Source organism: Humulus lupulus, chromosome 7 (genome assembly GCF_963169125.1).
Source record: "Humulus lupulus chromosome 7, drHumLupu1.1, whole genome shotgun sequence".
Lineage (NCBI taxonomy): Eukaryota > Viridiplantae > Streptophyta > Magnoliopsida > Rosales > Cannabaceae > Humulus > Humulus lupulus.
Genome location: NC_084799.1, coordinates 138,388,787 through 138,414,334, shown reverse-complemented (window position 1 = coordinate 138,414,334; position 25,548 = coordinate 138,388,787). Strand labels below are relative to the sequence as shown.

The window sequence follows — 25,548 nt, the reverse complement described above, 5'->3', positions numbered from 1 at the left end:
AAAGGTCATACTCGTAGGTCATAATCATAGGTTATTATAATAACAAGACAAGTATAAGAAAAAGATAAGTGCTTATACAAGGGTGGCAATTAAGCCCCGGAGATAAGTCTGTCATACACCGGACATCAACTTAGGTCCATCATAAAATTTTGGCATCTGAGCCTACCGAACATAAGTCCATCATACATCATTGGACACCTTAGGTCCATCCACACATACCCCTTTATTGTACCTGAAATGTTAGGTCATACAAAACATAAACTAGAACATAAACTAAACTACCTAATTTTCCTTACCTTGATTATGGTGCACAGAAACTATACTTGAGTCCTTTATATGCTAATCCCGCTTAAAAACCCTATTTCATAAACATAATACCATTATTAAAACATAAAATAATAGATCTAAAACTCAAACACATTAAAAAATTAACTATACCTCAACCTTGATCTTGAAGAAAATCTCTAGACCCTTAAATGCTTTCTTGTAGGGTTTTGACAATAAGAAAGATAGCCTTGGTCGTGTGGCCTCTTTGGGTACTAGGGTTTCATAGATATGAAGAGGTGATGATGATGATAATTTCGAACTTAGGGCTTTTGTTTAGATGGTGGTGCATGGGAACAATAGAGAGAGAGAGTGTGTGTGTGAGGATCTCAAGAAGAGCAAGAGTGAATGAAAAAAATGAAAAGGAATAGACTCTATTTATAGGCTCTCAAAAAATCTTAATTTCATTCTAACCATAATACAAATTTAAATTTAAATAAAATTGAATCCTAACTTCTATAGAAAATATCTCTAAATTATCTTATTATTATTTTTATTAAAAAATTGAGGAATAATCTAACATCAAACTACATAGGAGAAAATATCTCAACCTCTAACTACCTAAATCTCGTAATTCTGGACTCACCTATAGTAAAATCAACATAACTTGAGTTGAAGAAGTCCAATTTATACAATCTTTAGATCTTTAGAAAGATAATTCAATTATCTTTCACTTTTTAGAAATACTATTTTTCAAAAATCATAATATAAATAGGTCAAAAACGAGTCAAAAGTTACAATACTCTATAGTTACGAAAATTCTAGTAATTATCTAAATAACAACCTAATCCATAAATATCCTAACTAACCATAAAATAACAAGCCCTAATTCTCTCGACTGATTTGAATTTACTAAGCCCAAAATCTTATTGGGCTTTAGGGCTTAATGTAGACTCGATCCACAACAATTGTTAATAATACCATAATTAATTTATTCTTACAAAATCACCCATTTTCCCACAAATAAGACTACTAATATCATAAAGTTATACTATACTAATCATAACCACTAAATATTATAATCATAGCCACTAAATATTTCAAAAATTAAACCTTATTTTATCCCCACAACTCAAGTTAAATCTATTCTATAAAAATAAAGGCAACCTATATTCATATAAATAAAGAGGTCTAAGATAAAGGCAACCTCGGTTACTACAAGGAGACAGCATCCTCCAACCTTTGAGGGAGGACCAAATCCACTGAAGGTTGAACAGTGAATGAGTATGATACTTCTATCTTTGATTTTCTGAGGGTGGAAGGTAGTGACAGGGTGGGCTATGCAACCTTTATGCTTAGAGAGGATGCCTGTATTTGGTGGGAAGGTGCATCACAGACTAGAGATATTTCCACTTTGAGTTAGGATGGGTTCAAAGATCTGTTCAACCAGAAGTATCACAATGTTGCCATCAGGGCCGCGAAGATAAATGAATTCACATGACTGGTACAGGGAAGCATGACAGTTGCAGTGTATGCCCTGAAGTTTGATAGGCTAGCAAAGTTTGCATCGGATTTGGTGCCTACAGATGCGACCAAACATGATAGATTTGTCAGGGGGCTCAATACTATGATAGCCCGAGATTTGAGGACTACCTCAGTACCTGGCCAGACCACTTATGCCCAGGCGGTTTAGAAGGCACTTACTCCTAAAGAGGCAGAAAACAAGATCTGGAGGGAGAGCGCTGCGAGGCAGGATTTTCACAGGGTAGTGCCTCCATCCACAGGGTTTGGTAGGGGCGGAGCCGCTAGTGATCTGAAGAGGAAGACCCCTGATACTTCGACCACTACTTGTCCTGATAGGAGGGGTCGGGGTGTTCAAGGTGGCTACCAGGGAGGTGGTGAGACATGGAGGAATTACCCTGAGTGCACGAGGTGCAGGAAGCGCCATCTGGGCGAATGTCGGGCAAAGGCTTGCTATCTGTGCGGGGTGGTAGGACACCTCAAGTAAGACTTCCCAATAGCAAAGAAAGAGGAAGAAGGAAAGTAGAAATCTTGACCCCAGTTCAAGTGTTCACCTTGACGTAGGCAGAGGCCGAGGCTAGTCCCTCGGTTGTGACATGTCATCTTTCTAGCGCTAGCTCTTCTTATATTGTATTAATTTACTTTGGTGCTACACATTCGTTTGTTTCTAGTAAGGTAATTGATAGGTTGTGTAGACCTAGTGAGTATTATACTGCGGGGTTTGGGACTGTATTGCCTACAGGAGAACTGGTAGTTTCTAGGAGATGGATTAGAGCACTGTCGGTGATGGTAGATAGTAGGGAACTATCAGTAGACTGTATATAGTTGAGTATGAATGATTTTGATATGATCTTGGGGATGAATTGGCTGGTCAGATATGGGGATACTATAGACTGCAGGAAGAAGATGGTGAATTTTGAGACTGAGGGAAAGGATCACTTTGTTTTCGTGGGTGCTGTACATGAACCCCGTATTCCCATGATATCATCATTGAGGGCTAGGGACCTACTGTTGGGTTTTATGCCCTTATAAAACCATGTTGGACATGTAGCACAATTTTATATTGTCAATAATAGTAGTATAAATCATTTAGTTTAACAACCGTGTTGCTTGCTTGTTTTATTACATGATTATTAAAATAATATAAAAATTTATAAAATCCTGAACATATGGATAGTTACAATTAGAGTGACTAGGTCACTGTTGATTATAATTGTAATTATATGTTCAAAAGAATGAGTCCTAAGATTAGATCAGTGCATTGGATTTTCAATGATTAGGAAATTTACGATACGATCTACTTACACATTCGAGGTATGATGTCTTGTCCAAGGCATCGACCAAGTAGATAACATTGGATGTATTTAGTTACATCGGACTAAGACCGATATTGATTATTGATTGATAAATAAGTATCGTTGTTATCAAATCTAATCAATGTCACAACATTGACCATATGTTAAGTCGTTCTTAACTCTAAGTGATAATATTCTGGTAATTATATTATTTAAACCTTTTGACTTGTTCATTACCAGCTTACCCTACGGTCTAGCCCATACTTACATCTTGGAGATTTAGTAGTGCAATTGAGTGGGAGTATTATTCATAGATGTGAAATCTATAACTTTTATATGAGAAGTGAAAAGATGATTTCCTCAATTTCTTTGTGCAAAAGGTTAAATGATTGAGATCTCATTTCTGTGATTAATTTCACAAAAATTTCATTTATAAGGAACTTAGTGGGAGTTAAGGATAAAATACTGATGAGGGGTAAAATGGTAATTTGCACCCATCTCGTTTGTAAGTCATCGATAGATGATTGACTTATTATAATGGTTATAACAATGGATAATGTATTTATGGTTTTGAAAATACGTTCTATGAATTCAAGAGTTCAATTCCAAGTCTATAGTGAGTCACAAGGAATTAATAATGTAGTGAAATTATGCGTGAATAAATTCACGGTAACTTGTTGGAGCTTGATTTCATAGATCCATGGTGCCCACATCACCTTTGAGTAAATCATCTAGAATGTCTCAATTAATTGATTTAATTACCAATTAGGATTTTTAAAGTTGACTAGGTAAATTTTGGAAAATTTACAGAGATATGAGATTTAGAGAATAAAAGAGAATCTTTGGGTAAATTTATTAATATTGATAAATTGGTGTCGATATAAATAATTAATATTAAATCAAGTTTCAAATTATAATTAGTTAATTTGAATAAGGATTTAATTAATTAATTCAAAATAAATAAATAATTTTTTTTGAATTTAGGCTCAACTAGGATTTAAATTAAACAAAGAGATTGGGCCCAAGTCCATTTATGGCAGCCCAAGGCTTTTTTTTTGTTTATTATTTTTAATTAATTTAAATTTAAATTAAAATAAAGGCCATTAAGTTGCCTATATGAGGAATATGATATCTAGGGTTTCCATAGGGAAATGAGCTTCAGTTGATTGGTAAGTGAAAACCTAGACAGTCTAACCTTTCTTGGTCATTCTCTCTTCTTCTTCTCTTCAAGATCTCTGTCTCATGTGTTGAGAACTAGCCCACACTAGTTCTAGCTTGATCAAAGGATTGGTGAGGAAGACTGTGATGCTGATCTTGTTCAATCTCTTGATAATACTCAGCTACAGAAAAGAATCAAGGGTTAGAGAGAATGAAGGATGGAGTTGTTCCAGTTTTGTTGCGTAATGTAAGTTTTTACTTTACTCTGTATTTGTATCAATTTCATAGGATCATGTTCTAAGAATTTTCATGTTTGTTTGATAATATGTAAATTGCATGAAAATAAATAAAGATCCTGCAATATGTATTTCCTACACCTACTGCAGGGAGGTTGTATAGGTTTTCTAGCCAGTGTGGTGGATACTACCAGAGTTTTGCCAGTATGGCCCGAAGAGACCAGGTTGGTTTGCAAGTTCTTTGATGTGTTTCCTGAGGATTTACCAGGGCTGCCGCCACACAGGGAGATTCAGTTCATCATCGAGTTAGCATCGGGGAATTAGCCAGTGTCTAGGGCACCATATAGGATGGCTCCAAAAGAATTAAAAGAGTTGAAGATATTGTTGCAAGAGATTCTTGATTTGGAGTTTATCAGGCCTAGCTACTCGCCGTGGGGTGCTCCAATTTTGTTTGTGAAGAAGAAGGAAGGGACTTTGAGGATGTGTATAAACTACTAGGAACTTAATAAGTTGACCATAAAGAACAAATACCCTTTACCAAGGATCGATAACCTGTTCGATCAGCTGCAAGGAAAGACGGTATTCTCGAAGATTGATCTACGATCTGGTTATCACCAGCTGAGGATCAAGGACGAGGATATACCAAAGACGGCCTTCCGAACGAGGTATGGGCATTATGAGTTTCTGGTCATGTCATTTGGTTTGACTAATGCCCCAGCAACATTCATGGATTTGATGAACAAGGTGTTGAAGGACTTCCTAGACCAGTTTATGATTGTCTTCATCGACGATATCTTAGTATACTCTAGTTTAGAGGTAGAGCATGAGCAGCATCTCTGACAGGTCTTACAGAGATTGAGGGAGCATTGGTTGTATGCCAAGTTTAAGAAGTGTGAGTTTTGGCTACCATAAGTGACATATTGTTGGTGAAGATGGGATTAAGGTAGATTCAGCTAAGATAGAGGCAGTGAGAGATTGGCTGAGGCCAAGGAATGCCTCAGAGGTTAGGAGCTTCCTTGGATTAGCGGGATATTATAGACGATTTATGGAAGGGTTCTCGAAGATTGCTGCACCAATGACAAAATTGACATGGAAGATCTGAAGTTTGCCTGGTTAGATAAGTGTGAGAATAACTTTCAGGAATTGAAGCAACGGTTGATTACTGCTCCTGTGTTGAGTCTTCCTTCGGAGGAAGGGAAGTTTGTGGTCTAATGCAACGCATCGAGGTCGGGGTTGTGGTGCGTGTTAATGCAGAATGAGAAGGTTATCACTTATGCATCACAGTAGCTAAAGGAGTATGAGCAGAGGTATCCTACCCATGATCTGGAATTGACAACGGTGGTATTTGCACCGATGGTGTGGCGACATTATTTGTACGGGGAGAAGTGCGAGATATACACTGATCATAAGAGTTTGAAGTATTTCTACACCTAGAAGGATTTGAATATGAGGCAGAGGCGTTGGCTAGAGTTGGTAAAGGACTATGAATGTGACATCCTTTACCACCCAGGTAAAGCCAATGTAGTGGCAGACGCGTTGAGCCGGAGGGGCCCGGGACAGTTGTTTAGCTCTGCACAGATATCGAGAGAGTTGGTAGAAGAGATGACTAGAGCGGAGATAGAATTGGTTGTGGGCCGGTTTGCCAATATCACTTTGTAGTCGACCCTTCTGGAGAGGGTAAGAGAGGGTCATATGGTTGATTCATCATTGCAGGAGGTTAGAGGGAATTTCCTAGCTGGAGTGGCTAAGGACTATTCCATTTCAGAGACAAGGTTATTTCGGTACAAGGGTCGGATCTGTGTCCCCACTTATATGGGCATACTCACTCCATCCAGGCACCACAAAGATGTATCAAGATCTACGGATGTTGTATTGGTGGCTTGGGATGAAGAAGGAAAAAGTGGAGTACGTGGCCAAATTTTTTACCTGCCAGCAGGTGAAGGCTGAGCACCAGCGACGAGTAGGATTGCTACAACCTTTGGGTTTTCCTGAGTGGAAATGGGAGGACATTATGATGAATTTTGTGGGAGGTTTACCTAGGACAGTGGGGCTTTATGACTCAGTGTGGGTGATAGTAGACAGATACACCAAGTTAGCTCACTTTCTGCTAGTGAATATGACGTATACTGTGGATCAGTATGCAGAGCTGTACGTGAGGGAGATTGTACGTCTCCATGGGGTTCCCAAGTCCATAGTGTCAGATCGGGATCCTATCTTTACCTCCAAATTTTGGGGTAGTTTACAGAAGGCTATGGGGACTCAGCTGAAGTTCAGTATGACCTTTCATCCTCAGATTGGAGGACATGCTCCGGGCGTGTGTGATAGACTTTGAGGGGTCTTAGAGTAAGTATCTCCCGTTGATTGAGTTTTCGTACAACAATAGTTATCCGTATGAAATGTTGTATAGGAGAAGATGTACATCACCCATTCATTGGGATAAGATGGGTGAGAGGAAGTATTTGGGACAAGAGATTGTTTAAAAGACTAATGAGGCTATCGAGAAGATCCAAGCTCGAATGCTCGGTTCGTAGAGTAGACAGAAAAGTTACGCTAATCCTAAGCGTAGGGACGTGGAGTTCCAAGTAAGGGACCACGTGTTTCTGCGAGTCTCACCACTTCGAGGGGAGAGAAGGTTTGGGAAGAAGGGCAAGCTGAGCCCTAGATTCATTGGGTCTTCCAAGATCTTGGAAAGGATCGGGCAGATGGCCTATAGATTGGCATTGCCACCGTCATTGTTGGGAGTTCATAACGTATTCCTCATTTCTATGCTTCAGAAGTACATCTCAGATATGACTCATGTGTTGAAGTATGAGGACTTGGAATTGCAGATATATTTTTCGTATGAGGAGTGACCAGTTTAGGTCTTAGACAAGAAAGAAAAGGTTCTACAGAATAAGATGATTCCTCTAGTCAAAGTATTGTGGAGGAATAGCAGGGTCGAGGAAGCGACCTGGGAGCTTGAGTTAGCGATGCAGGATTATTATTCTGAGTTATTTAGATAAATTTAAAGGACAAAATTCTTAGTAGGAGGGGATAGTTGTAATGAGCCAAAATTCACTAATAAGGCTTAAGGGCCTTGATTAGCATGCTGGGAGGGCATAATTGGTATATATGTGATTAGATGATTAAATGCAAGATTAAGTGGCGTGCGTGATTAATATGATTATATGATTATGTGATATGCATGTTTACGAGTATTAAATATGCACGTGGACCCTTTCTAGCTTATAAGGGCATATTTGTAATTTTGGCCTATTGAGGGCATAAATGTGATTATTTGTCATAAATTGTTGAGACCACATTATTATGTGGATATATTGGCAGTGTATGGCTCGAGACGGTCCTAGTGAGTGGATTAGCGAAATAGTCACAGCAAGATTTAATACCCAGCTCAGGGGAGCCTAGGGGTATTTTTGGGAATTCAGAGAATATTTCGGGAATTATTAGATATTTATTAATTGATTGGTAAATAGTTAGACACAACAGGGTTAATTAGTGAATGTTAGGAACACTTGAGGAATTAGTGAGAACTGGGGGTGGAATGACCAATTTACCCCTAGGAACATTTTGAAGACTAATAGGCTTGAGGGGCAAAATAGTCTTTTGTTAAGCAAGGATACACTTAGACAAAACACTTGGGATAAGCTCAGAAACTCTAAGAAATAACCATAAATTGAAGGAAATCTCTCTCTCTCTCATCTCTCTCATGATTTCTCCCCTCTCTCTCTCTTGGTCATTGAGTTTAAGCAGCTGAAGGAATTGAAGGACTGAAAAGTTTAAGCTTAAAGCTGGACTTTTGGAAGGAATTTGGAGGAATTAAAGCTTTAGAAACCAGGGGGTTTAGCTGGGACTTATGCTCAAAGATTGGAGGTTGTAGCTTGAGGAAATTCAATCATAATTGAGGTAAGTTCCTTATCATTGGTCATGTCATGAAATTCTGGCATTGGTGTGGAATTAGACTAGCTTTTGGGCAACAAATAGCTGATGATTTGGGGTAGTAACTTCAGTATGTATTGCAGTGATTATGTGTTTAATTGGTTGATTAAAATTCTTATATTTGTAGCTAAAACTTGCTTTGGATGAGAGGTTTTTTGGAGTTGAATTCAGGGAAAAATATGCTGGAAAGGGTTGGAGAAGACCTAGAAGTTTTGGGTTCGAAGGGGGCGCGTCGCGACCTAGCTCTGGGGCACCATGACGCGTGTGTCCAAAAGGGCCTAGGTGTGCTCTCAGGTTGGGGGCACGCCACGACCCTAGGGCGCAAATCGCGGCCTGCCTCCCCTATGGCTTGGGTTCTTTGTCTCTGACTTAGGGGCAAGTCGCGACCCTAAGGACCAGGTCGTGGCCCGCCTAGAGGTTTTGCCTTAGATTAGTTTTTAAGGTTGGTGAGGCTTGGGGGTTTGAACCTAAGCGCTCGGGACAATTTCTACTACCCGGTCTAGTAGAAATTGGGGTCCTTGAGGCTAGTTTTTATCTCTTAACTATTTATTTGGATTAGAAGTTTATAAATACCTATTGGCCACTGTGAGTAGGTTTATCGCCAAGGCTCAGGACTGAGGAACGTGCTTGAGAATGCTCTATTATCTCCGCTCAGAATTCAAGGTAAGAAAACTGCACCCTGTGTGGTTATGAATGAGACTGAGATTTCCCTATTATTGGTTGCTTGTGATATGTGTTTGTAAGATTTATTTGTCATATAAGAATGACTGGCCTAAGGGAGCCGGGGTAAATGGTAAGCATACTGAGCGCAACCCGACCTAAGTGAGCCGGGGATAGTTAGATCGACGGGGGGCTTGGCCTAAGGATGCCAACCCTGATTACTTGAGATTAAGTGATTGCAATAGTTTAATTGAATGTCCATACTTTGTTTTATGATTATGTGAGATAAGCTTGGTTGAATATTCTTATTGTTACATGTGATTGCTGTTTTGGTTTTCTTGCTGGGCCTTGGCTCAAGGGTGCTATGTAGTGCAGGTAAAGGCAAGGGTAAGCTAGATCAACCATGAGTTGGAGAGCTCTGGGGGCAAGGTGTACATTGCCAGCTACTCGTCCACCACAGCCAAGGAAGGTATAGGGAAAGAAGCCTAAAACTTGCATTTTGCCATTATAGTGGCCACTGATTGTATATAACTTTTGAGAATTTGTAAATTCTGTCTTTTTAACCATGTTTTTGGGATCCCTGTACCAAACATCTATTTTAATGAAAAATTAATCATTTTGATAAAAATTCTTTAACCCTAATTTGACTGTTGACCTTAGGATCACATTTTTAATCAAATGACTTGATTAGCAAGTCCTGCACTATTTTAACTACACAGTGTAATGGTCTTGGTTATCTAGGGCATTACAGTTCCGATCCTGGATTTGACTGATACCTGCTCACTATTCCCACTGCATAGTAGATATTTGGTCTAGTACACGACATAGCATACATCTGACTTCAAACTGCAAATGCGTGAGGAACTTTTCTCATTAGATCTTCCACTTCAGGAGTCTGGGAAGAATGCTTCTTTGAAAGATGAATTCCATGGCAGGACGGTAGACGTCCTTTCTTGAAATTTATCATTGAGAAACGTTCAAGCACTTTATCTATGTAAGATGCTTGAGATAGAGCTAAGAGTCTATTATTTCTATCTCTAATGATTTGGATACCTAGAACATAACTTGCTTCACCAAAATCCTTCATCTGGAATTGAGTGTTCAACATACTCTTCACATTTGACAATTTCTTAACATTGTTTCCAATGAGTAAGATATCATCTACATAAAGAACCAGGAATACCGCTATTTGATTTTCCTTCAGTTGGTAAACACAAGGCTCATCAATATTTTGTTCAAAGCCATACGTTTTGATTATTTCATCAAACTTAAGGTTCTAGGAATGAGAAGCTTGCTTAAGTCCATAAATGGACATATTCAACTTGCAAACTTTTCTTTCTTGTCCAGCTACTTTATATCCTTCTGACTAATCCATATAAATTACTTCGTCAGACTTCCCGTTAAGAAACGTTGTCTTGACGTCCATTTTCCAAATCTTATAGTCGAGAGCAGCTGCTATGGATAGGAGGATGCAAATGGACTTGAGATGGCTACCAAACTAAAAGTTTCCTCATAGTCCACGTCTTCTCTTTGGTTATAACCCTTTGCAACTAATCGAGCTTTATAAGTTTTAATATTTCCATCAACACCTCATTTTTTCTTGTAGATCCACTTGCACCCAATGGCCCTAAAGTCACTAGGAGCTTCCACAAGATCCCAGACGGAATTTGAGTACATGGACTCCATTTCCTGTTTCATGGCTTCGAGCCATAGTTCCTTCTCAAGGCTAGCCATTGCCTATTTGAAAGACAACGGATAATCATCACCAGTGTCACAAACAACCATATTGGTTTCACCATCCAAACCATAACAAACTGGATTCTTAGAAACCCTCCCACTATGACGAGGCTCTGTGACTGTTTGCTTAGGAACGCTGGTACTTTCTTCTTTTAAATCGACTTGCGTCAGTTGGTCATGAAGAGTGGGAATTTCATCATCAACTTTCGTTGATGACAATGGAACATGTGTTGGAGTAAACTTTTTAACCATCTCCTCTAAAACTACTTTGTTGTGATGTTTAAAGTTTTGGACATAGTCATTTTCTAAAAAAGTGGCATTCATAGAAGTAAACACTTACTTTTCTGAATGAATATAGAAAAGTCCACCCGAAATACCTTTAGGATAGACAACAAACATGCAAAATTCAATTCACATTTCTAGATTTCCCTCCTTTTTCCTCAAGACGTGGGCGAGACATCCCTAGATTTTATAATGGGGAAAACTAGGTTCACGACCATTCCAGCGTTATAAAGGTGGTTTGGGGATTGATTTGGACAACACGACATTGTCATTCACAATTTCAATCGCATGCCCCCAGAACGAAGTTGGTAGATTTGAGTAACTTAGCATGCATCTAACAATTTGAATAAAGTTCTATTCCAGCGTTCCGCTACACCATTTTGTTGCGAAGTACCCGAGGCAATAAGTTGAGATAAAATCCCAAGTTCAGTTAAATGATCTTGGAACTGCATATCCAAATATTCTCCACCCTTATCAAATCGTAAGATCTTTAACATTTTACCTAATTGGTTCTGAGCCATAGCTAGGAATTCTTGAAACTTTGAAAATGTTTTTGATTTCCTACGCATTAGGAAAAGACATTAGTATGTAGAGTAATCGTCAATGAAAGTGACCAAATACTCAAAACTACCCCTGGCTTGTACATTCAAAGGTCCACAAACATCTTAATGAACAAGTCTAAGTGGTTCCTTGGTCCTATCACCCTTTGTAAAGAATGGACGCTTGGTTAGTTTGCCTTCTAGACAAGATTCACAGACAGGTAATTCACCTAAGGTGGGTTCCCTCAAAGGTCTGTCCTTTGTAAGTCTTTGAATTCTATCATAGCCAATGTGACCTAGTTTCAAATGCCATAAATATGTCATGTTATCGTTATCGGTCTTCTGATGTTTATTGGTCGTAGGTTTAGCTACTTTGAATAAATCATTGTTAAGAGCGAGGGGTTCGTTAGGTCGCTGAATATAAAGCCCGTTTTCCAAACATGCAATAGACAATTGTGATCCATTGAAAGAAATAGATATATTAGAACTTGTGAAAGTCATAACAAATTGTTCTAATTGCAACATAGAAATTGAAATTAAATTTCTGCTAAAATACGGAATAAAAAACACATATTTCAAAATTAAATATTTATTTTCGAACATCAGGCGAGCTCTTCCTCTAGCTTGGACTGTAACGAACGCTCCGTTCCCAACTCTAAGCTTTAATCAGCCTTTGTCCACTTCCTCCCACGATTCAAGAAGCTGTAAAGAGTTACAAACATGGTTACTAGATCCAAAATCAATAATCCAAACAAATTTATCATTCTCTAAAACACATGTTTCTAAGATATATGAACTATAATCATTACCTTTGTTTTTCGCTGCTAGAAACTTAGGGAAATCTTTTTTCCAATGACCCTTCTGTTTCCAGTGAAAACACTTATGTTTACCTTTCTTGTTTTTCTTTTTCTTCCCCTTAGGTGTCTGTGCATTTTGTTGTGTACTCTTCTTTGCAGCCTTTGCAGTATTGGGGTTGTTGTTTTGTCCTTCTTTCCTCTTGTTTCTAGCTTTTGAAGACGAAGCTTGGTTAGCTTCAGCCTTAGTTGGATCAGCAGCAGTAGTAGTAGTTGTCTTCTTTTCTCCTCCCTTACTTGGTCTACCCATGATAGACTCAAAAGTTTGAAGCTCGTTCATGAGCTGCGTTAGACCATAGTTGAGTTTATTCTACACATAGTTCGTGGTGAATGGCACGAAAGCTGGAGAAAGACTATTGAGGATTAAGTCGACTTACGTTTCCTCATCTATTATAACTCCATGCAGTTCAACATCCTGAAAGTAGTTTTTCATTTTGATCAGATGATCGCGAACATGTTGAGACGGTATCATCTGAGGATTGGAATATTTTGTGGTGGCCTCAAAACGAGTCTGCGCTGACTTGGCACCAAACATGTCTTGGAGCTGATTCATGATTTCATAGGTCATCTTGACATTCTCCATCTTTGTCTTGAGAGTGTCGACCATACTAGTCAACATGTAGTAACGCGCCTAGTTGTTAGCTGCCTACCAACACTCATACATATCCCTCACAGACTTGGTAACTCCTTCAGCAAGAACTTCTGGGGATTCCTCAGTCATGACAAACTTGGAGTTGTCACCAATCAACACAATTTTCACTTAAGGAAGTTTTCTCCATCGAAAGTTGTGAAAGGATGGGAGTAGACACAACCATACTTAAAACTACAAGTTACCAATAAAATAGAAATCAATCACATTTGCTCAATAAAACTTCTATTCACACAAATTGTAAGAAATAACACAACATATACTAAAAATATGTAAGATATGAGAAAAAATACTAAAATAATCATATCTCTATTTCATTAGGATTTTAACTAATCTATGATATCATTGTCCTGGTTGGTGAGAGTAAAAGATACCACTAGTTAAATAAAATTGTAAACTTATTTAATAATGGAGACCATTATTAACAACCTTCTATTCGTTCAAAATAAGAAAACACAATCTTTTATTTTATGAGCTAGACCCACAGTTTCGATAATCAATAGATTTAGTCCTAGTAGTCACCGTATGGGTGAGTCTAGTAGAATTTGACCTATAATTATCTATCTTTTGAAATTTAACCTTGTTAAAATAACTAATGAACACCTTCGTAGGGGGCGAATCAAAGTGTCTAGAGGCCCCATTAAGCTATTGACCTTGTTAAACTAACGGTGGAAATTGAATATAATTTTTAAAATAAGCTAATTATTAAATAAAAATAGTATTTTTATTATTATTTTTCGAAAATTAATAACTATGGTTCTCCATAAAATTATAAGATTATAATTTTTAAAACCAAAGTCCTATAATTTCCTATTAATTCTAAAGTGTCACATTGAAACAAATTTAATTAATTTAGAATTGATTTGTTGCTAATCAATATTTAGGTTTAACTAATATAATGAACCTATACAACTAAGTCCAACTTAGGGAAATGGGCCTTAACAATTGGGCCTTAACAATTGGGCTTGTATGGAGGAGGGCTGGGTCCAGTATGTCGTTCCCACTACTAAGGCCCTTTAGCTTCCACACAAGGTCCAAAAGACAAGAATTTAAACCTTCGTTTTATTAATTGTTATTAATTGATTAGGCCCACTATAGTCATGCAAAGCAAATGAGCCTTCACAAGTGGAATCATCCACATGAGAGGAATTTAAACTTTACATTTTCTAATGGGCCCAAATAAAACCTATCATTTTATGAATATTTTATTTGGCAAAAATCCATATATTAAGCAAACATATGGGTCACTATATGCATCTAAGCCCAATTGCAAATATACCACATATAGTGCAACACATGCATGTTATAATTGGATGGGCCTAATTATGTTACTATATGAGCAAGTCTATGAATTTACGCAAAAATACCACAATTGATTTCATTTTCAAAAATACCATAATTAATTTCTAGAATTTATCCAAAATTCAAATTAATTAAATTTTGTAAAAAATAAATAAGTAAATTTAAATGAAATTTATCAACAATTAATCAAAGTTAATTTATCAACAATCAACTTAGTTTAGATCATTTTGAAAAATACTAATTTAATTTAAATAGGATTTATCAACAATTAACCAAAGTTAATTTAAATCTCATTTATTAAAAAAATATTTTATTAATTGGTTTGAAAAACGTGATATTTTAAAAAAAAATCTAACCCGTTATAAATTTTTATAACAAATACCATCTGCTGTTTTTGAAAAAAAATATCTTAAACAGTTAAACAAATTCAAATATCTATAAAAATATCTAGTCAAGAAATTTTCAAATTTCAAATTATTTAAATATTAAAATCTATAGAATAATCAGATATTATTATTTTCAAATATTTAAAAAAAAAAAATCAAGTGTTTAAACAATATCTATAATATGTGATAACTTAATTCTAATATCACTACAAGAATTTTGCCTAAATAATACATTAAAATATTACAAATTTTTAGAAGTGTTATTGTCATATGCTAGTAAATAAAAGACATGGACACATGACATATTTTTATTTATAATAGTAAAGCTCTTTAGGCGGCAAATGAAACATTCACTAGGCGTCAAATGAAAATGACAAAAGAAAAAGCAAATGAAAAAAAAATGCTTATCCCTAATCTCTCAAATATGAATCCCTACCCTAATCACGCATCCTCTGCTTCTTTTTCTCTCTCTCACACCTAGTCTCTCATTATCTCTCCCTCGCTCTTTCTCTATCTCTCTATCACAGACTCTCGGCTCTCTCTCCCTCGTGCCTATACTCTCTAGTTTGATTGTAACACCATGATTAAGCCTACTGAAATAGTTTAGTCTCTCGTCACTCTCTCTTGTTGAGTCGCTGAAGCACACATGACGACGCCCCTGCTGAAGCAAGAACCCAAGCAACCCAGCTACTCAAGAATTCGTTTGTCTCTGTGAGTTTTATTTTCCTTTTATTTTTTTAGAATTCAGTTTAATATCAAGAAAACATTTTGAATATATCAATACATATATTTGTTTGTGTTGGAATTGTTTCTAATGGAGAGGATATAGTGAGAAAAATTAGAGAGGTTGTAAGCATTAGAATACAAGAAAGAGCAGAGAGCTCTTATGTGTTAAGAGAGAAACTTTTGACAGCACAAATGTTGGGAAAATTTTGCTTCTTACTGGATGTTGAAGAACCTATCTGAAAATTTCTTGTTCTTAATTCATTTTTGTGCATAACAGTTTGTTTAATTGTTTTTCCTTAGTTTGAGATAACCTAGGTAAAGCAAGACCCAGGTAACCTAGAGGTCGGAAGAGTAGTATTAAGGAATATGTGTGCATATTTGTATCTGTTCACAAGAAACTTATAGTGACTCTATATTGTTTAGTATTTGATGCCGACTTTTGACTCAATGCACACTTCTATGCAACCCAAATGAATTACCTATAAGAACAAAACTAGAAGAACTAAAACTAACCACTTTAGTTCTTCAGTAGTATTAGAGAATTAACTTTCACTCTCTACATGAATCTATTGAGATTCATCTGCTTGTTCGAAAAATGCAGTGCCAGATTTTCATTGATGATGATAAATTCTATTCTTTTCAGGCAAAGTTTTGGAAACAGTATGTGGAGTCACATATGGCTGTAAAGAATAATGATGCTACAAAACAGATATTTAGTTGTTGTTTATTGAATTGTCTTCAAGTTCCACTTTGGTATGTTTTTTGAATCGTAGTGATTAGTGAACTATGGTTGCTTTCATGTTGTATATGTAAATTTTAAATGATGTTCTTATCAACTGAGCTACATTTATGATAGATATAAACTATTTTTTTAACCATGAATACTATCACTAGCTACACCATCTCTCTGTAATGTATCTTTAACAACTTTTCCCTTACTACTTTCACTATTTATGAAGTTTTTTTCTCACATCATTTACTGTTCTCTCTCTCTCGCCTCCTTTTTTCTTTAATCTATTTTCATTTGTTTAACCTTCTAATTATATGTTTCATTTATTACTTGTGCATGCTTTGTAGGCAGTGCTACATTAAGTTCATAAGAAAGACCAATGACAAGAAAGGGCTAGAGGGTCAAGAAGACACTAAGAAGGCATATGATTTCATGCTCAACTATGTTGGTGTGTCTTATCACCCGAGATTTTTTGATGTTATTGATGTTTATACTATTTTGTCAGGATACACACACACATATATATATATATATATAAAGAAATATGTATTGTTAATTGGTGCTTAAGTTTCCTATGATAAACTATAATTGTGGAGTGCATGAAAAGATGAGCATTAACCATTTGTTCTTTTTTTTTTATTTTGAAAAGAAACGAAACTTGTGATCTAGCACTGGTATTTGATATTTGAAACTAAGTTGTAATTGTATGGCAACTTGAGTGCATAGGTGGATTGTTTAGTACAAATTGTAGTGGGTTTTACTTTACTTGTGACATTGTATCTTTTAACCTAACTCCTTTTTGTATTTAAACAAGAAAAATGGAAGTACCACCTTTTTAAGAAGCTTTTACTTGAATGTGTAACTAAACTTGTAAACTTTAATTGTTGTTTACTTCTCTTGTTATTGTAGGAAGAAATGCAATGGATGGCATGGAAAAATTTGTTAGAATTTGAAAAGTAAGAATCTATACTATATTTGTGGTAAAACTTCATTTATGGTTTTCAATTATCTTGAACTATGATAGATTCAAAATTGATCAAAATTAGTTACTAATAGTTATGTTGCTGGAAAGTGAAAGTCTAGAAAGTAAGGTATTTGAATGAAAATGACTCGGAATTGAACTGTTGTAGCAAAAGTGCATGAATTGCATGGCAGGGAAATAAAAGATTGAAAGTAAACATTGAGACCAGTTTAGATATCATGAATTAGATAAGTAGACAAAACTTATAAATTGCAGAAAATGTAGAAATATAAGTAAATATCATCACTAATAACTAAATAGAAATCATTTTCTTGTAAATGGAACCAAGCCACTTGATAAATGTAGCTTATTCTTGAAATTCTATTCTTTTTGACATTTTTTTGCAGAAATAATTCTTTTAACATTAGAATAACCAAAAACCCTTAAATAAGCTTTTTCTACAGTTTATCTTAATGGTTTAAGCAGAAATTAGTCACCATGTGCATAACAACACATTAGAAATGTCACGACCCGTATTTTCAAGACTCGATAATGCGGAAATATAAATGTTTTCATTTAACAAAATGTCTCAAAAACCCATAGAAAAAAAAACTTTTAAAAAAAAGTCGTATGGCCATACTTAACATTTAGTTACAAACATGTTTTATAAAGATTAGAGTGAGCCTAGTTTAGGAAAATTACACAACATTTCCAAAAATAAAAAGGCTTCCCAAACGGTCGGTCCACATGTACATTTGCAAGGAAGACTCGAGCGCTCACTGCTCTGTCTTGCCCTTGCCCTTACCTACAACATGAAACAACTAGGTAAGCGAAAACGCTTAGTAAGATCAACTTTCAAACAAAGCAGATAGAGAATTAGGGATCCGGACCCTACACAATCAATTTCAAGAACGCTAAAGCATCCTGGCAAACTTATGGTCATGCCTGATAACCAAGGATAAATTAATTCATATCTAGATAAAATCGTGCACTCAGAAAAATCCCAGAACTAGCAGATATATTATATCACAACTATATCTTATCAACAATTATATCCCTGCAGTCAGAAAATCCCAGAGCAAGCAGATATATTATATCACAACTATATCTTATCAACAATTATATCCCTGCACTCAGAAAATCCCAGAGCAAGCAGATATATTATATCACCATATAATTTGAGACCAACGCTCGACAATTTCCAACAATTCAGGCGTAACGCGCCCTCCAACATAATTGCTAATCTGTAAAAGAGAACCGAGTCTCCACACTAAGATCTAGCCAATAAATATTCTCATCAAGGGTAACCATCGTGTTACCTAGGGCATCGCTACTTATTCAAGAGTGTAATCCAATTTACATGGTTTTACAAAGACTTCTATGTTAATCAGTGGTGCTGGTGAGCAGTTGCCCCTAGGGTGTTCAACCTCACTCAATCTTGGCAACCCCTAGTATCTCTAGGCACTCTCAGTGAATGGCCAATATTCACGGCTGCTATCCGGGAATAACTTATCAGAGCACTTGCTCGGATTCTAACCGTCCAATGATTAAGTAAGCATGAGGGCCCCTAGGTCCCATTTATCTTGGCGCCCCTAGGTTTAACCAGCTTATCCTCATCTCATGGCCACTCGTCGCGATAATAAACCGGACATAAATAAAATCAAGCAGTGTGACGGGGATCAACCGTCTAGGATATGACGGACTTCTACCGTTCATATTTTCTAAATCAGCACTCACTAGACTAACGTCTCTAAGCAACTTTCTATGACAGCCTATATATGTGCATGTATCCCTATACTAACATACAAGACAATAATCATTTTATGTTGCAGCCATACAATATAATTTGACTTACTTTAAGTTCTTAGCGCTCAGCAGGTTTTCACCTTCCAACATTCAGTCCAGTTACGCTTAGCCAATACTGTAGTTATCCATACAGTATACTCGGATTAATTATGGCACTCATAATTCATTATTATTATTTTGGGCAGTTTGGTCATTTTAATAAAAGTCATTTGTAAGGATTTATAATCCTTATTTGGTTTTAAACTTATTAAGGAAAGTCATACAAAATATTCGAGACTAAACCCTAAGTCTCGGGGAGACCTATCCTAAGTTCTTGATACCTAGGCTCAGGTATCACAATGGTATTTTCCCACAATCCGCTAAAAATCTTATTCTTTCAAGGTATCGCTATTAGCCCGCACTTTCGACTAGTCGGTTAAAATATGTAAGATTTTAGCCAGTATTATATCAAGAAAATACAAATAAATTCTTTAATTATTTTTAAAGAAAATAAACTCTTTAAATTTTCCTTTTATTTTTCTTAAGGTTTTAATATCTAAAAACCGTTTTAAGAAAATTGCCTAATTTGTCTTAATTAGGAAAACCGTTAAAAATTTCCCATCTTGACTAATTAATTTTCCAAAATCAATTAATCAATTTTACTTGCTAGAAAAATAATTCATTTAATTATTTTCTCAAAATATAGGGTTTTAAACCCTCTTTTAATTTATTAACTATTAATAAATTAAATATCTTATTTTTAGAAAGAATAAAAACTCTTTAATAAAAATAATTCATTTAAACTCAAAGGGGTAATTTTAGTGAAAATATGATTTCAAGACTTACCATTTTATATCTTGAAATAAACAAAATTTTACTTTTTACCTTATGTTCCAAAATCTCATTTTTACACTAAGTGTGAAAAGCCTATTTTTTATATTTTTAACTACACACTTCGTTAGTTCATAACTTGAAATTTACTTACCCAATTGTTACCAAAATTTCCCAATTCCATTTTTGTTATGCCATTTAGGTCTTTGTAAAATCTTAGGTCAAAATGAGCATTTTTTATTGGTGAAATCATTTTCCAACAATGAGGTAAAAATGACCTTATTTTCAAGTCCTTATTTTTTCCAAACTTTGACAGTTAATAACTTTCAAACCGTTCAATATTTTCTTACCAAATTTTACAGTGTAATAATAGGTTATTCCAGAAATATTTCCACAAAATTTTAGAAAAAACTGGGTTCATTTGCCCTATACAGTGGCTGTCCAAACTTGGTTCCGAAAATAAGAATACGAAAAAACAGTTTTTTACCTAAACTTTGAAACAGCATAACTTACTCATTTCTAAACATTTTTTAGTGTTTCAAAAGCTCAATTTTATGTACTCAATCTCAACAACATCACAGTACAATTTAATTTTACAAAACAAATATACAGTGGCTGCTTGACCCCTTGGAAGTCACAGCTCAAAACAAGTTTTGTTTTAGGGTATCCTACAAAACCCTTGGGGGTTTTGGTTTCCATTTTCAAAAATCAATACACATGCATCATAAAAATTATTAAACAACTACCATAACCTTATTACATCACCAACAAGAAACTTTAAGCATTAAATATACAAAACAATGCTTAAAACTAAAAACCCTACAACAAAATCATCAAAAGTAAACTTTTTACCTCTTTGGTGTTCTTGCTTAAGGTTTGGACCTTCCTATTAGCTTTGGCTCCTCCAAAATCTTTCAAAAACCCTAACCAACTTCCCCCAACAACATAGTTAATTACCTATTTGAAACTCTATGCTTAAAACTTTACAAAAGCCTAGATTAGTGAAGCTTTACCTTAGGGAAAATACTTCCTAGACCAAGACTTAGCCTCCAAGTTTTCCTTGGTGTTCTTGAGGTTGAATATTGAGAGAAAACTTGAGAGGGTCTTCAAAAATCAGATGAGAGTGATTGAGAGAGTGTGGGGGTCGGTTTTGGGGGTGAGAATAGTTTATACTATCTAATTTATCCTAAAAACACTCAAGTGTTTTACTCCCACTTGCCCACTTGAGTTCTTAATTAAAATGGGATTTTATCTTTATAAAATTGGGTTCACACCACTCTAAAATAGCACATGGCCGGCCACCCTTTGCCATATATGTGATCATTAATTTTTTTTTTATTATTATTATTATTTTTTTATAAAGTTTAATAAAGGTTTCATAATAAGAAAAGTCCAAATTGGCTTTTGACACCTTTTTTCACTCTTATTAAGTTTTAATCACCAAACTTAACATTAATTAATTAAATTTAATGTCTCTGACATTTAATTTAATTAATCACATAATAAAATTTAACCTAAGATCCATTCATGAAATAAAATTCCCCATTTCAGCAAAATTAGGCATTTAACACAAAATGCCTTAAAATTTCCATTTTCTTTTAGGTTTATTATTTTTGACCAAACTTTAACTTTTATGAATGTATTTTATGCCCAAAATATAATTGCCATGATTTTTTATTTTATTTTCCGAGATTTTTACCCGATCAGGGTTTTTGTGTCGGTCCAGGACTGAAAGTCTCATCTTGACTTTTAAAATCACAAAATTCATATTTTGGCTAGCAATAACTCATGGAATACTTCCAAACAAAATATAATATTATTTAAAATAATATTCTTAACCCGGGGGAAAAAATCCCGACCCGAGTCGTTTAAAGGTACCCGAAAACGTAGGACGTTACAAGAAACACTATACAATCAGCAATCAACTAAAAAAATGTTACTTAAATTTTAAAAATAGAATAAGAAAACTATGTATAGTTCTTGGTATGAATTAAGTTACTCAAATGTATGTTTGAAATAAGTGAGCTACTCTTTGATGTATAGTTCTTGTTAGCTTTATAAACAACTAAATTATATTTTGGTTGATACAAGTATGTATCCACCATTAGATATATAGTCTTATCAAAATTTGGCTCTTTTTTTGTTAGAACAGGATAATTAAGTTGGTGATCATGTTGAAACTTATTTTCTGAAATATTAGTCACTCAATTCTTATTGTTGTTGCATTTCGTTTAATATTCTGTTTTCCCCTGTTTGGAATATTTTATGCTTAATTGAGGAAGTTTTAATGTTCACCATGTTCATGACTAGAATTTTCATGTATTAATGATCTTGTCGTTACTAAGAGGTTTGATGAGTCATTGGGACTTTTTCTTTTGCATGTTCTTTTCTTTTTAAACTTAAATATAATGGACATGTTCACAATGATTAATTGATATTGGGTTTTACTTTTCTAATATTATACGAAGGCCCCCATAATTTTATGAGTATCTTTCTGTAATGCGTTAAAGCTTTATATTTTAATAATGTCTTATGTTATAGCTTCACTGATTTTTGCTTGAATATAACTTGCTTCTTATCCTAAAATAAAAAATCATAAACATACACTAGGGACTTTCCATTTTCCTGTACTGTTGTCTAATTATTTATTTTCAATGAATATAATTTTGGAATTTTTATAATGGAATTTACAATTATGTGTAAATTATAAGTCTTATGTTGTCTACTCCATAGGTGCTTTTGTAGCCATTTCTTTGGTGCACCAATAGGTATGCCACTTGCAAGCTTGGCATGCTATTCTTTTTTAGGTATGCCACTTTTTGTGTTTTTTCTTTATTTTTTTTAGGCCACTTGCTATTTTTTTCTCCTTTAATAAATATTGATATCAGAGATTAATTTCCATTACTGCAGCTATTTTGTGGAGGACTAGCTAGATCCACAATTTCTATTATATTGTGTTTAATTACATGATTTTAATGATTTTTTTTAACAATAGAATAGTTTATAATCCAATACACATGTTTCCTTAATAGAAGTTGCTTAGTTTTATTTTCACTGCTAATGATTGTGATTTTGTATTGTGGAATAGATTAAAATTTTAGTTCTACTTTGGTATAATATGACACATATTCAGAATATAGCCACAATTTTGTGTGATTTTGAATTAAAAACTTGTAAACTTGGGTTTCTAAAAGTTTGGAGAATGATGCTGAAAACTCATGTATTTGTATGTTGTAACCTAGTGTTTTTTCTCTCTAATTTTCTCCCTTTCACCTCTGAATTTATCTGTTTGTTTGTGGAAATATCACTACTTCTTGGCCTTTTATTTTTTTAATAGGCTCATAATACCGAGCTAGAAGATGAACCTCCAACAAAAAGACGACTTTCATCAGCCTTTGTCAAGGTATAAAGATAAAAGTCTTGTGTTGTGCTTTAGAATTATGCTGCTTAATCTTATTTTCATTTTCATTAATCTTTATGTATCGATATAGTTCTTTAGGTATCATAAATCTAAAAATAGTAATGTTGAGCTTTTAAATATCCTAAAATTGGTAGACACATACTTTATAAGTTTAGATACTCAGTTCTAGAATAACATATTAATAAGGGAAAGAAAAAAAAAGTCTCACACTTTGGTTATTACTCTTGGTTAAGAGATTTTCTATTCTGCGACTGTCTATTTATTCTTTTCCTGAACTTTCATCTGTTTTTATTTTCTCTGATAGTACCTTGTGTATTTAATTCGAGCTCCTATACAATATTATTTAGTTCAGTAGTATATTTTCTTGGCTATACGACCTATAAAGTCAAAATATTTTATAGATGCATTCTAAGATTTTGTGATAGGTTGCAGTTTCCACTACAAAGGGATATATAAAATTTCTTTCTGCTGGATTTGTGTCTCAACTTGTGATTAAACTACATAACATATTGATTTGGATATAAATAATTGCCAAAAGTTCTTCAATTATATCACACCAAATTGGATAAAGCTAGCTAGAAGCAAACTTGATTTAAGAAATGAGAACATAATCTTTTTAACCTAAGAAGTAAGAATCATACCACTTAGCAATATATGAAAGCCTTAGAAAAGCATAGATTATCACACTTATACTTGAACTGCATATTCTATATTTCTTTCGTGGAAATTCTTTTGTTAATGTGCAATATTGCTTGATTGAACTGTTGGGACTCTTAACTATGGAAAAACAATACAAATACGCACTCTCTGTTTTGCTATTTTTATTTGAGCTATAAATCATATTGTAGATTTAGTATTGCATTTGGGAAGGCATTTATATGAACTAGAAATGTCAGATATCTTAATTTCTTATAAGTTTTCATAGTATTTTATTAATTTTGGTCCCTTTCTTATAAGGTTGCATGGCTTATTTTCTTACAATTTTTTTTTATACTATAGCTTATAGTAGTAAAAAGTATATAAAGAGTGAGCTAGTAATGATTTCTTTTTATTTTCCTCTGAATATATGAGTTATTAAGAGTTTGGTATTTGGAAATTTTGGAAGTTTTTTTATTTTGATGTAATCCTTATTTTGTGTTTTGGATTGTAGAGATCTTTCAAACAACTTTACTAGTTCAAGACCTCAAGAACTTAGTCAGTTTCAGAACTTGCTTTCATTGTAAGTTTTTTTTTTTGTTGTTTCTCAACATTGAATGGCACAAACCATTATTTATGTTTGTGTCAAGCATTCGCCCTCAAGTTTATTAGTTTTTTCTAATGTTTTTTCATAGGTATTTTTTCTCTAATTATTGACTCTTATTTTCCCAAGAGATTAGAACACAACAATATATCAAGTGATATTACTCAACTTCCTCAGCCTTATTGTACTGTGAGTTCACTATTCACAAAATTTTGTTTCTTTATCTTTTCTTGTAATGTAGTCTACATGATAGAAAAACTCACATGAACTCTGTTTTACAACTTTGAAATGACCAAATATGTGTAGAAATGTATCTTACAACAACTTAGCACGTCTCATGTATATTATTAAGATTTTCTTTGTTTAGTTCATGAATTTTTGTTACCATTAATGTATATTAGATATTACTTGTATTCTCTTTTTCTGCTGAACTCATCTTTACTAACTGGCATTGTAGATTATGTAGTTGAACAAATAGATTCCACAATGGAAAGAAGAGCATAATGAATCATGGATTGGATGGGAGCTATCTTCAAACTTTTTTTTGTCTTTTGATTATGTCTTGTTGTTCACTTTTTAAGTAAACATGTGGAGCTCTAGTAGTTCGTTATGTCTTGTGTATATTTCAAAACATCACCTAAGAATTTTATTAAGTGGTGATAGTTATGGTTTGAATAGAATATTGTACCAGATTTGAATTAGTAAATGTTCAATGTTATAATTTTCATAGTTTGTGAGATATGATTAATTTTACATTTGTTGATCAATTAATACAATAACATATTAATGGTATTATTTGAGTTTTTAAAACACTTATAATTTTATATATATTACAAGTGCAACAAAAAGTTATAATTTATGTAATTTAACAATTCTAAAATGTTATAAAATGGTCTATTATAATATCATACATAATAGCTTAAAAGTGTTATGAAAAAAAATGCTTAATATGTACTGTTAATTAATAAGTAGTTATATGAATGAATTGTTCTTAATTTAATAATATAACTACTAAAGAAGTGTTATTGATTAGTT

The 25,548-nt window shown here is 34.3% G+C and overlaps 1 long non-coding RNA gene across 4 annotated transcripts; it reads left to right on the top strand.

Moving 5' to 3' along the window:
• Positions 1-15,078: 15,078 nt before the first annotated feature.
• LOC133788661 (uncharacterized) lies at positions 15,079-25,242 on the top strand. 4 transcript variants are annotated; one of them, XR_009873330.1, is made up of 9 exons: positions 15,079-15,530; positions 16,189-16,298; positions 16,627-16,723; positions 17,185-17,231; positions 22,586-22,659; positions 23,190-23,255; positions 24,424-24,492; positions 24,643-24,702; positions 24,971-25,242. It is a non-coding gene; the product is annotated as an uncharacterized LOC133788661 (long non-coding RNA). The 4 variants fall into 4 exon arrangements; XR_009873329.1 differs by having other exon boundaries at positions 15,085-15,530; positions 16,623-16,723; positions 24,605-24,702; XR_009873327.1 differs by having other exon boundaries at positions 15,157-15,530; positions 16,623-16,723.
• The last annotated feature ends 306 nt before the right edge of the window (positions 25,243-25,548 follow it).